Source organism: Sus scrofa, chromosome 9, assembly GCF_054392235.1.
Source record: "Sus scrofa isolate SSC_HxYL_T2T_F1_AM1 chromosome 9, Sscrofa_HxYL_maternal_Yorkshire_Landrace_v2.0, whole genome shotgun sequence".
NCBI lineage: Eukaryota > Metazoa > Chordata > Mammalia > Artiodactyla > Suidae > Sus > Sus scrofa.
The window spans coordinates 49,776,941-49,789,046 of record NC_139391.1 but is presented as its reverse complement, the minus strand read 5'-3'; the positions used below and the strand labels follow the sequence as shown (position 1 = coordinate 49,789,046).

Here is a 12,106-nt window from a genome sequence, read left to right as displayed (position 1 = left end):
GGAAGAAGTTGGGCATTCCCATCGTGGTGCAGTGGAAATGAATCCGACTAGGAACCATGGGGTTGCGGGTTTAATCCCTGGCCTTGCTCAGTGGGTTAAGAATCTAGTATTGCTATGAGCTGTGATGTAGGTCATAGACACAGCTTGGATCCTGCATTGCTGTGGCTCTGGCATAGGCTGGCAGCTGTAGCTTCGATTTGACCCATAGCCTGGGAATCTCCATATGCCATGGGTGTGGCCCTAAAAAAAAAAAAAAGAAGAAGAAGAAGAAGAAATTAGAGTGATGCATTTTGAAGATGGAGGAAGGGGCCACTAGCCAAGGAATGCAGGTGCACCCTTGAAGCTGGAGACATCAAAGCAACAAGTTCTCGCCTACAGCCTCCAGGCAGAACACATCTTTATTGACATCTTGATTTTAGTCCATACTTCCCATTTTGGACTTCTGATTTCCAAACTTGAAGGGAATAGATTTGTGTTGTTTTAAGCTGCTGAAACTTGTTAAGGCAGCAGTAGGAAACTACTCCACATGCTTTTGGTCACATGAGCTGTATTTCACAAAACCTTTTATTTTCATAAAGGCCACTTTCTAACTCATTATGACTCATGTCCCTACTTCCCAAAAACGGTGAAGTGAAAAGTGGTGCTTCCAGAAGGAAGTGTTCACTTCGATGGAACTGGCCTCTCAAAAGGTTCCTCGTGTTCCCCACTGTGATAGAAGCAGCCTCTCCGGAACTGCGGAGTTAGGGACGATTAGAACAGCCCACCAAACACCACACAAAATCACCAGGACACCAACTTTCTGGGAAATCCTCAAAGTACTAGGACCCAATCATTGATAACAAACAGGAGCATCACTTTACATATGCTTGACTTTCTGTGGCTTTTACCACATTTATATACATTGCCTTATTTTGATTCATCCACCTATAAAAATAGCCCGATCAAAACCGCATCCTCAGGAAGTGACAGATCCAGAACTGGAAGCAGATCTCTTGCCTCTAAAGCCAATTTTCTTTCCTCCCAGAGAAGACTACACCTCATGGGTGGGTGATGGAGAGAACAATGGATCGCCTGTACTACCCACTCTATGGCTGATGTGACACTTCCTCACCCACCCACCACCCTGCTTCCCAGAGGTAACCATTCCTACTGGCCTGTCAACAAATGAACTTCAACTTCAGTGGGTTGAGATGCAAACAAATGTCAGGAAGAAGGAGAGAAACAAAAGGGACAGGGAAAAAAAAGAAAGAAAATATACGAAGAGGCTAATCCAGACCACAAACCCGTCCATTCCTCCAGAAAACAGAGCCAAAGCCTTGTTAGAAATCTGTTTCTTGGACAGCCTGGACTCTGGGAAGGAGCCTGGGCTAGAAAAAGGAAACTGTGATCAGACTGGGAGTCAGAAGGCTCAGGTCTGCTTCTGTCACAGCCCAGGTGTTGGTCTTAAAAAAGTCATCTCATTTGCTCGTCTCATGTGACATTCTGTAAAAATGGGAGTTGTACTAGAAGAACTCTACTAGCAGTCGCAACTGGACACTCTGAGATGCCACCTCTGCAGGTATTTTCCAAGTAGGACCCTATTTCAGCAGAGACACTTGAGTCACTCTCAGCCTAGAGCGGGAATCTATCTCGAGCTTCTTCACTGTGAAACAAAACCTATCTTGACTCTCAAGCCAGGAGCACGTGATTGCTATTACGTAACTACCTATTAGTACCTGTCTCAATTATGAGCAATCACCAACATTTCTTGAGCACTCGTGTCTATCTACCCTTTCTGTGATCTACAGTTTTCACAAGGTATTGTGGTCAGGACATGGTTCATCTTCACATCCTTTGGCAACTCATGAAGAACCACCACTTACCAAATCACCTGAACTTAAGACTATCTATTCTGTGTTTACATTTTCAGAGTCTTCCAACTTGTAGAAATTCAATTTCCAACCTGCCATGTAAACTACAACTTTCCTTTCTTTGGAGTAAATATACTTTCTCAACCACCTTGATTCAGGTACCCCCCTCCCCTGCCATCCAAGGTCTTCTGCTTATTTCCTCATCCATCTTCTTTCATCTATTATTTCCCTCCCAACCACCCAATAAACCCACCATCCATTCATATTCCACACAACCTCACTCGTCTCCAGGTCGCTGCTGGTGAGTGCAGACAGACCCAAGCATGCAGAACGACGTGCAGTGACAGGAGACTGGAGAAAAGCTTCCCTTAGGGACATAGAAGAAGATGCTCCAGCCCCTCCCTGACTGCCAGCTGCCTCCTGGATCTAGATGTTTTATAGACAGAGCAGAGATGCCCAGCATTCCTTGATGAGCTGTTCCTGATGGGGAGGCAATGGCAGCAGGGGCTTACAGCAGAGAGAAGATGATAGAAAATGAACACATGGCAGGGTAAGATCTCAGCTTCTTGAGCCGTGAAATAGGGGAACCGAGCAGGTTTCTCAATGCTTTTTCCACAGCACTGAACACGTTGATTTGCACACAGTAAGAATGGGGAAAGATGTGTTGAGGAAAGAAATAACTGAAGGGTCACACCAGCAAGGATAATCAGGTGACCTCAGCCCGGTTTCCAACGAGGACTAGTAAGTTCAGATGTGACAGGGATGGGGCTGGGGGATTGGCACTGAGGTAGAGATGGGGGAGGGGGAGGTGAAATCGACAAGTGGAACTTAGCAGTGGGGGAATTCTAAAGGGCAGATGATTCTCACATCAGAGATCAGAGATTCCAGATAATCTGTCTATTCAGTCAGATCTCAGTCAGCAGTCTGAGTTTCAGAGAGCAGATTGCAGCTCTCCATGGAAAGCGCTGTCAAAAATCTAGGCAGGATCTCAGCGGCCCGGTCCTCAGATGCTGTGGAAGCTGATGAGAATCACCAGAAACCCTCCAGAGAGACTTTGGAATCTTCCTCCGAGAACATCTCACCCACATCCAACCATCTTATTCACTTTGGAAACACAAAGGTTAAAGGGCATTTTGGTGATCGGAATCTTGGATGTGAAATTCTCGTCCTCCCTGTCTTCTGCTAGGACATCTCTCGTGTGATTCTCTTCTAGTCTCTAGAAACATTTCTCTTAGCCTCCTCCACCTCTACCTCTACCTGCCAGCTGGTCCCCCAGAGTTCCACCCTGGGGAGTTGGCTTCTTTCCTTTTCGGTACCCTCTGCCTGCTTCATTGCACCTACTCCCATGCCTTCTACAACCGTAAATACCTAAATCGATATTTCTAGCCCTAACCACTCCTCTGAGCTCCAGATCCCCATTGCCAATTGCATGTGTACCTACCTCTCTGGAATGTGGCCCTTGTGAATTTGAAATCCAATCCCATTCATCTTTCACCTGGACTATTACAACCACCTTCTCACTGGCTTCTGTGCCTAGGTTTTCCTTTGCTTCCATTCTTTGCCTGAAGGTGTTATTTTCCATAACCTCTAGGAAGCAATCTGGCCTCATTCATTCTCATCTCTTACTACTCCTTTTCTGCCTCCTTCCTACCAATTTCCAGCCAAAAGAAAGAAAGAAAAAAAAAAAAAATGAGACAGCAGATGCCATGGGTTCAGAACTCCAGCAACCCTGTGTGGTTCTGCATGTGTGTGTCTGTGTTTAAAGAGACTGTACACAAAAGCAGCCATTGGAGGCAGGTTTCTTTCCTTCTCTCTCTGTGCTTCCTGCCCAAGATAAGAGAATAAACATTTAGAGAGCAAATGCTCACAGTAAATACTTCTGAATGCGGCGCCATCAACACGGAAGTAGGATTCTCAACAATCCTGCTACCTGATTCATGGAGAAAGAAGGTTTATCCAGCAAAACCTGAACAGAAATCTGAAACATTTGGCTGCCTCTGGCCATCTGTGCTGTCAGCTTCCCCTTGATGTTCTCTGGGCGGCTGTGAGCTGCGATAGTGGTTTTTCTCTCAGCTTCCCACTGTGTGTGGCAATAGCTGGTCCTGGTGGAGTTCATTGCCACTGTTTTTTTATGTACAAGAACGTTTATGCTTCCACTGGGGCAATGGAACACAATGGGAATTGTTACACAAACAGCTGGTGACTCCGCAGAAGGGGAGATGTCCCTTTAATTAAAAAGGTGCCAAGGAGCAATTTATTGCCCCCAGGGTCTGGGCTCAAGGCATCAACCTCCTCGCTCCTTTAACCAGCATTTTGGTTCTATTTGGCAAGAAAGCACATTATGTACCAATTTGAAAATTATACTAATGCATGCTAGTTAGATGACTCCCCACCGTTGTAATTGCCTCATATCTTTCTTTCTTTCTGTTTATTTACTCTTTAGAATATCAATAGTCCTCAAGAGTTTTCTTTAAAAGGAGGAGAATTTGACCATCCAGCACTGGGGAAAATAAAACACAACAAAAACAAAAACAGAAAAGCCAAACACTCGGGAACAGAAAAGCACACATGAAGCAGTGAAAACATCCCTTGTACTAAACAAAAAACAGAACTGGGACCCCAGAAGTGGTTGACTTCAACTCCTTTTACAGATGGGAACACTGAGGCCCAGGGAAGGAGAAGGCTGGAGAAGAGTCCAGCCAACAAGTGAGAGCAGACTGAGAGCCCAAAGCTAAGGTCTGAAAGAAACACCGGTTTGCTTTCACTACACACCACCCCTGGGCTCCCTGCAGGGTGTGAGCCAAACCCTGTAGACTAGAATTATTCACTCAGGCTGAGAAAAGCACACCTGCTCCTCAGAGAGTCACCGTGGAGGATATGCGGCCAGATCAAGCGAGTGGCTGATTTCAGAGCACCAGGTGGTGGAACTTGACATTCATCTTTTCCTCCCTCGAACTGCACAGTATTTAACAGGATATGGTGCACACAGTAGGAGCTCAGACAATTTCTGGATGTTCATCTGAGGCACTTCACCATAAGCCTCATCCTTTTAAGTAGCAGGTGGCAAAGAACATGACAGCAAAGTCACCAGGGAAAGGGGATGTTAGTGAGATGGACCAACAAGGGAGGACATTGCCTATCAGAGCCTGTGCTCTTGGCAGAATGGTCCAGAGGACTTAGGCCACTGCTACATCCATCCATCCATCCTCCAGGGAAGAGAAAACCCAGAGATCCTCCCCCGAGACTCTGGGAAAACTCCCAGTGGCACCTAGAGCAACTTCAATGAAGAAGACAAGGGCTTTCTGGAGTTCCCGTCGTGGCTCAGTGGTTAACGAATCCGACTAGGAACCATGAGGTTGTGGGTTCGAGCCCTGGCCTTGCTCAGTGGGTTAAGGATCTGGCGTTGCCGTGAGCTGTGGTGTAGGTTGCAGATGCGGCTCGGATCCTGTGTTGCTGTGGCTCTGGCGTAGGCCAGTGGCTACAGCTCCGACTAGACCCCTAGCCCGGGAACCTCCATATGCCACGGGAGTGGCCCAAGAAAATGGCAAAAAGAAAAAAAAAAAAAAAAAAAGAAAAAAAGGAAGACGACAAGGGCTTTCAGTCCTAAGGGGACCACAGCATCTCTTCTCTCAACAGCAACTCTGTCCTGCCTGGGACTGTGCCCGTTACAGTACAGGAGCCATTCTTCAATGTGCCTTTTTTTTTTCTTTTTTTTTTCCTCCCCAGGGCTGGCGTCTGATATCATTTGAGACGAATCAGAGGACAACCATATGGCACTCCTTCAAATCCCCAGCCTGGCCATTTAGTAGTGTCGGCAGTGTGGGTGGCCCTGGCTCTGCATGGGGCTGCTTCCCCTGGGGCACCTTGCCGAGGTGAGATGCAGGAGAACAGGACCCAAGCACTGTGGAGGATGCCGTCCGTCTCTACTCCACACTCACTACTTCATGACCAGGACTCAATGAGGAGCAGAGAGCTGGGGGGCAACCCAGGAACCCCAGGACAAAGGGAGTTGTGAGGAATGAAATCACACCTCCCTCTTGACAGAGGGATTACAGGCATCCCCCGACTGTTCTGCACCCGTAAGTACTCTTAACCCTCAAAACTAAGCCAAGTATGTTATTGCTGCAGACAAAGAATGTCGCCTGCCTTATTCTTACACAAAGGATGTTGAGCCCATCAAGCTGACAGCCTCTGCAGCCGCCCCCGGGGGTGCACCTGCAGGGACTCAGGTTGGGAGAAAAGCAGGATACTGGCCCTAGATGGCTAAGGTCCTTGTCAAAGGAATGATTTCAGTGAGCCCAGACACTTGCATTTTCCCATATATAGAAAAGCTCGTTAACTTGAGATGTCTGATTTTCTGTAATTAGCAGTAATCTTTTGCTGTTCGGACTACCTGGTTTTTGTGGCAAAACTCACATCTATCCTGGCTGCACCCACACCTCTTTGGAACAGCTGCTCAGAGGGACCTGAGAGCCCACCTCCCAGGTGTGAGTCCTCAGCAGTTCTCCCAAATAAAACCAAATTCTCCACTCTGGGGTCATGCCCTTTTTTTTTCTTTTTTTCTTTTTTTCAGTTGACATTGTCAGCGTGGTACAAACAGGAGAAGTGAGGCTTAGGGTAATCAGCAACTTGCCCAAGATCACCAGCTGGGAAGAGGCAGAGCTGGGACTCAAACCCATGCCGTCCCAACGGCTGCCAGGAGTTAGACATCTGTGTGTCAGGCAGAGGGTGGCTCAGTCTCTTTGGTTCCTGGCTGCCCAAAAGTGAGGAACACCCCCTCACACAAACATACCAGATGCCTGCTAGGATGGGGGTGGCGCTGGGCTGCGCCACCACTGTCATCTGCAGCAGCAGAGCTGGCAGGAGACCCAGGATTCCCTAAGCTTCTTGCCTCTCTGAAAAGCAAAGCCTGAAGTTCTGAGCAGTCTTGTCCACTCCATGACAAGCAGTTAGAATTTGAGGCGGCTGAGGGTGGGGTAGTAACAAAAACCACAAAACTGCCATGAGGCAGGATGCTCTTCACTCTCTGGGGCACTTAATCTCTGAACCTGTTGACATGATCAATATCTGAAACTTCATAGTGATTATGTATATAAATCTGCTTTGTAACCACACAAGGGGTCTAAGAATCTCGGGTAGTATCAGGAAATACCAGGGAATTTTCACAGACGTGGTGCACAAGGAGTTATAATTAACGGTACTAGCACATCCGAATACATCGAGATCTACTCAGCAGGAAAAGAAGACAAAGTACTGTTCCACGCAACACGGATGAGTCTCAGAAATATTAGGAAAGAAGCCAGGCAGGCATAGGAGTATGCGTTGTAGGATTCTGCCTTGATGCAAGTCTCGGAAATGCGAGCTGATCTCTAGTGACACAAAGCAGATGGGTGGCTGCCCAGGGGTGGGGGTGGAGAAGGAACCGACTGCATGGGGCGGCGGTTGGGGGGGGCACAGGAAACTCACAGGAGCGATGGACACGTGCTGCCTTACCATGGTGATTCCACAGGAACATTCATTTTTCAAACCGATCAACCTTTAACTAGGTTTAGCTTATTGTACAGAAATTATACCTCAATAAAGTTCAAAAAGAATGTCTTTCCTTTTGAGCCAGGTACTCCAGGTAGCCTGGAAAGTTCCCTGGACTTGCAGTTTTAATCCAAGGTTATCATGGCAACATGGCCGCACGTAGGGCAAGACCTTGAGCTCCTCCAAGGCTCAAGTCTCCTCATCATTTTTCTTTTATTATTTCTTATTTTTTAGGGCCGCACCCATGGCACATGGAAGTTCTCAGACTAGGGGTCAAAGTGGAGCTGCAGCTGCTGGCCTATGACACAGCCACAGCAATGCCAGATGCAAGCCACATCCTTGACCTATACCACAGCTCACCATAACACCAGATCCTTCACACACGGATTGAGGCCAGGGATTGAACCCACATCCTCATGGATACTAGCGGGCTCTTAACCCACTGAGCCACCACAGGAGCTCCAAGTCTTCTCATCTTTAAAATGATGCTTTTGTCATGTGCTTTATCTCAGAGAACTGATGTGCTGATCAAGAGGGAGATTTAGTGCCCTCGAGAGCAATTTTTCACCCTCAAAATAACACGCGAACGTAAAGGAGTATCACATGGCCACATGGTCAGGGTGGGTGGGTTAGAGACTTCCTTGCCCTGTCCACCTAGAGGATCCCTTCACTCCAGGTGGGTCCCAGTTTGTCTCCCCTTTCCGCCCAAGGTCTCTGGGAAAGCAACCTCAGCCCCCTCCCAGAATCAGCCATGATTCAGAGAGGCTGAGTTAACCGGATACTCTCAGGGCATCTAACATCAACCACTAGGTAAGCTGGAGAAGGCCAGAGACACCGGATACTTTAATTCATGGGCTCTGCAAGATGCCTCTCAATTCCTTGTGTCGCCCGCCCTGAGCTGCTTTTCTCTTTGGGCAGTGAGGCATAGCTAACGCAGCTGACTGTCCAAAGCCAAGTCAAAGGCGCTTATTCCAGCTCTTGAGCCACAGTCCTACTCTTCAGCTAGGCTTTGTTCAAATATGAACAACCTAAGAGCACATATAAATCCTTGCTGGAGACCTCAACCACCATCTCACCTCCTTCCTTTTCCTTCAACCCAACACAATAAAACCATAATCATCTCCACCTTGTGTCCAGATTTAATTTTTAACTTTTCTATGCCCCTTCCTGCCCATGCATAAGCTCATTCTGTCTTCACAAAGCCTGATAACGCAGGACAGGTACTGCCATGCACAGAAGCTGATCAGGTTACGGAGGGAAAGGGGGTCAACCGAAGACCTAAATGCATCAAGTGTCAGAAGCTGGACTGGGACCCAGGGCACCACACCCCTGTCATTGTGTCCTTTTGTTAAGATTATCTTTCTCAACCCTTAGGAAACTTTTGAGAACATTTGCTAGAGACACAGGGCTAGCCACAGGCAGCCTCAAACAAACGGAACTAAAACAAATAGGCTAGAGTTCTATCAGCGGGGCCTCCTCAAACTCAATTTTCAGTGACTGCTCCCACAGTTGGCCTCCCGCTGCAGAGGAGAGAAGGGAAAGAACCTCACTGCCCCCCAAAACCAGAGGCCAGCGGTGGGGGCAGGAAAAATCAAGCAACATTCCATCAGAACTTGTCCGCCTTCTTGGGTGACTCATTTAGCCCCCTCTTGGCTCCAGGCCTTGCCCGGCACACAAACTCTTCCTTTTCTTTCCGACCAACCTCACTCAGTCTTGACAAAGCTGGGCCTTTATTTTTAGAACTTTGGGAAAAGGGAAAAACGAAGGGCCTAGAAAGAAAAAGGAAGGGATAGGCCATTTTGGCCCCTTGAAAGCTTCCTTCCTGAGGCCTCCCTGACACCTCCTTGCCTTGTGCTTGTGCGCACACATGCACACACACCACAGAAACAGCCACTTTTCACTCCTTCTCCACATGGCAGGTTCTACAGCAGCATCTAAGTTGGACCAAAGGTCATAGGGTGGGATGGAAAAAAACCAAGCACAGTTTCAGGGTGTAATGAGCTAGAGGAATGTACCCCATACCCCGAGGTCACCCTGCTTGCTCAGCACTCCTCTCCCCCAGTAGCTGTGAGCCACTTAACAAGCCCGCACTAATTAATCCTGTTTCCCCCTCAGAGGGAGCCAGCTGGGCCCTGAGGGCTCAAGTGACTTATCCAAGACCAGAGCAGAACTCAGGCTGGAATGAGACTTGGGTCTTGTTGGCATTGGGGATCCCTGGGGCCCACCCAGAGCCCAGTGGAAGGGCCCTTCTTGCAGTGGTACAACACCAGATGTAGTTACAGCCAGAGGGGAAACCAGAGCTGTCAGCCTTGGCCACCACCACCCTCTCCAAAGGGCCAGGTTTCAGACCTCCGTCTCATCTCTGCTTAAAGCATCACTGCCCAGCCTTGCTGAACCCCAGAAGCCACCACTGCTCTCTCCCACTTTCTGTTTCCTCGGGCTCCTTCCTCCGGGCTTAAGCCTAAGGAAGAGGCTTCTCAGAAGCTAAGCCTGATGCCTGAGCTCTCTTTCTCTGCAGCTCTCCAAAATGAAAAGTCTGCTCTCTGAGATCTCAAGGGGCCCCAGGGACAGGTCTCTCTTCTTACTGATTAAGTTGCTAAGAGGAAGGCAGACCCTGTTGGCCCCTCTGGGCTGAAGTAGAAGAGATGCCAGCCTAGGCATGCAGTGGATTAGAGGGACTGACCACCAAGAGATCTGACCCTCCGGGGCAGAGACTTTGGGGGGACTTAAGAGCAAACCCACCCCCTCCCCAGGCTGTTTCATCATGACCCACTCTGTCACCTCTTCAGTAAAGAGAAGCAATGCTAGTAATAACAGTAGCTGTGACAGCCAGAATCGTGGCTTCCCCTAAAATATTCATGCCCTAATTCCTGGAGTCTGCGAACACTATCTTAGGGCTAAAAAAAAAAAGGGTTTTGTAAATGTGATTAAGTTAAGAATCTTGGGATGGGAAATTTTTCCTGACTTATTTGGGGAGGCTCTAAATGCTATCGCAGTGTCTTCCTAGCAAAGAGGCAGACGGAGATTTGATACAGAAGGAAGAGGAAGCAGTGCGACGGATACATAGAGACTGGAGGGTGCAGCCACAAGCCAAAGAATGCCAGCAGCCACCACGAGCTGGAATAGCTCTTCTAGAACCTCTGGATGATGCCCACTTAGGGCTTTGGGCCTCCAGAACTGTGAGAGAATAAATTTCTGTTTTAAACCACCTGGATTGTGGTAATTTGTTACAAGAGCCACAGAAACTAATACAGTAGCCAATGCTTCAAGATCAGCCACTCCCGGCATTGCTCTAAGGATGTCAGCCACATTAACCCATTACTTCCTGGTCTGGGATGTGAGGCCTGAGTGTGGCAGACCTATGGCCTGGGTTTGAATCCCAGATTCGCTACTCACTGTTGTAACCCAGAACAAGTTCTGTAACCTCTCTAAATCTCTGTTTCCCAATTAATAAGATGGGCATATAATTACCTTTCTCACTGGGTTGCTGGGAGGATAAAATGGATGCTAAGGATAAAGTGCTTAGAACAGTATATAGTAAGTACTCAAATCCTAGACATTCTGAGGTCTCAGGGATCGAACTAGCCAAAATTAAACCATCCTCCTAATCTCTGTCAAGACATGGACAAGGCCTCCTGGACCCCGTGCAGGAAAGAAAATGTCCTGCTAAAGTCACTTTGAAAAGCAAACATTAACAGCCTGAATAATTCAGTTAAGGATTTCTTCCATTAATTAAGCAATTTAGGTCCTTAACCCTGGCCTCATTGCACAAGGACCAGATGCCAGGGACTGTGCTAATTCTTCAGCCTTGCCCCACAGCCTGACCGGCCCTCACCTCCTCTTAAGGACAGCTGTGCACCAGCATCACACGAGGGACCTAACTTGCAGCTTCCACGCCTGGCACACCCCTAACAGAGCCCTCCACCTCTTCTCCCTGTGGCTCTGGCATCAGGAACTGGAGCCCCAGTGCTCGGAAGTTAGTGTGGGAGGCAGAAATGTCAGTCCATTTTTATGGCCTTCCAAGGCCACTCCAACGTGTCCTAGCAGGCTGGATGGAATGATAAAATCAGGGGTCATCGCTGACTAAAAGGTTTCAGCCAAGTTAGTAAGGAAAAAAAGGTTTGCCCAGAGGCCAGGTAAGGGAAGCCTAAAGTTATCACCTGAAAAAGGAGGGGAGAAAACTTATCATCAAGTTAGCCCTTTCTGGTAAAGTTTGCCTAACTCCCTTTCAGGTGATGTCATTCAAAGAAGCAGTGCCCCACAGGATCCCAGGCATTGTGTCTCCGCCTAAGAAATCTGCACGCGAGGAATTAACCAAGGAAGAAGGGCATGGCCACCGGGTCTTGGCTCCTTCCCAGGCACGGTGCCCGCCCCAAGGTCTGGGGTGGCCAGCTTCCGAAGACTCCCCCTGCCCCGCTGCCTCGTGCTGGCGACTAGGCCTCTTCCCAGCAAGCTGCTGGGGCAGCCACCTGCACGCTCTGCCCTTCCCGACCCCACCCTCCAGGAAGAAGACGAATGAGGGAGGACGGCTCCCCCTCCTTACTCTCAGGCACCCACAGATTTCTGCACTGCCGTCACCACTGACGAGAACCCAGGTCTCCTGGGGGAATTGCTTCCCCTTCTCATTCCAACCTCCCTATCAATGAACACGCAGCAACCCCCACGCTCCCGCTCCTCCTACTCCGGTGGGAGACAGAACCCGAGAGCGACATCCGGAGCTGGAAGCC

At 48.6% G+C, this 12,106-nt stretch overlaps 1 protein-coding gene across 2 annotated transcripts in view; it reads right to left on the bottom strand.

The window, feature by feature from the left end:
- Positions 1 to 12,106, bottom strand: part of UBASH3B (ubiquitin associated and SH3 domain containing B) — a 141,684-nt gene that overhangs the window by 128,582 nt on the left and 996 nt on the right. The window lies entirely within an intron of this gene.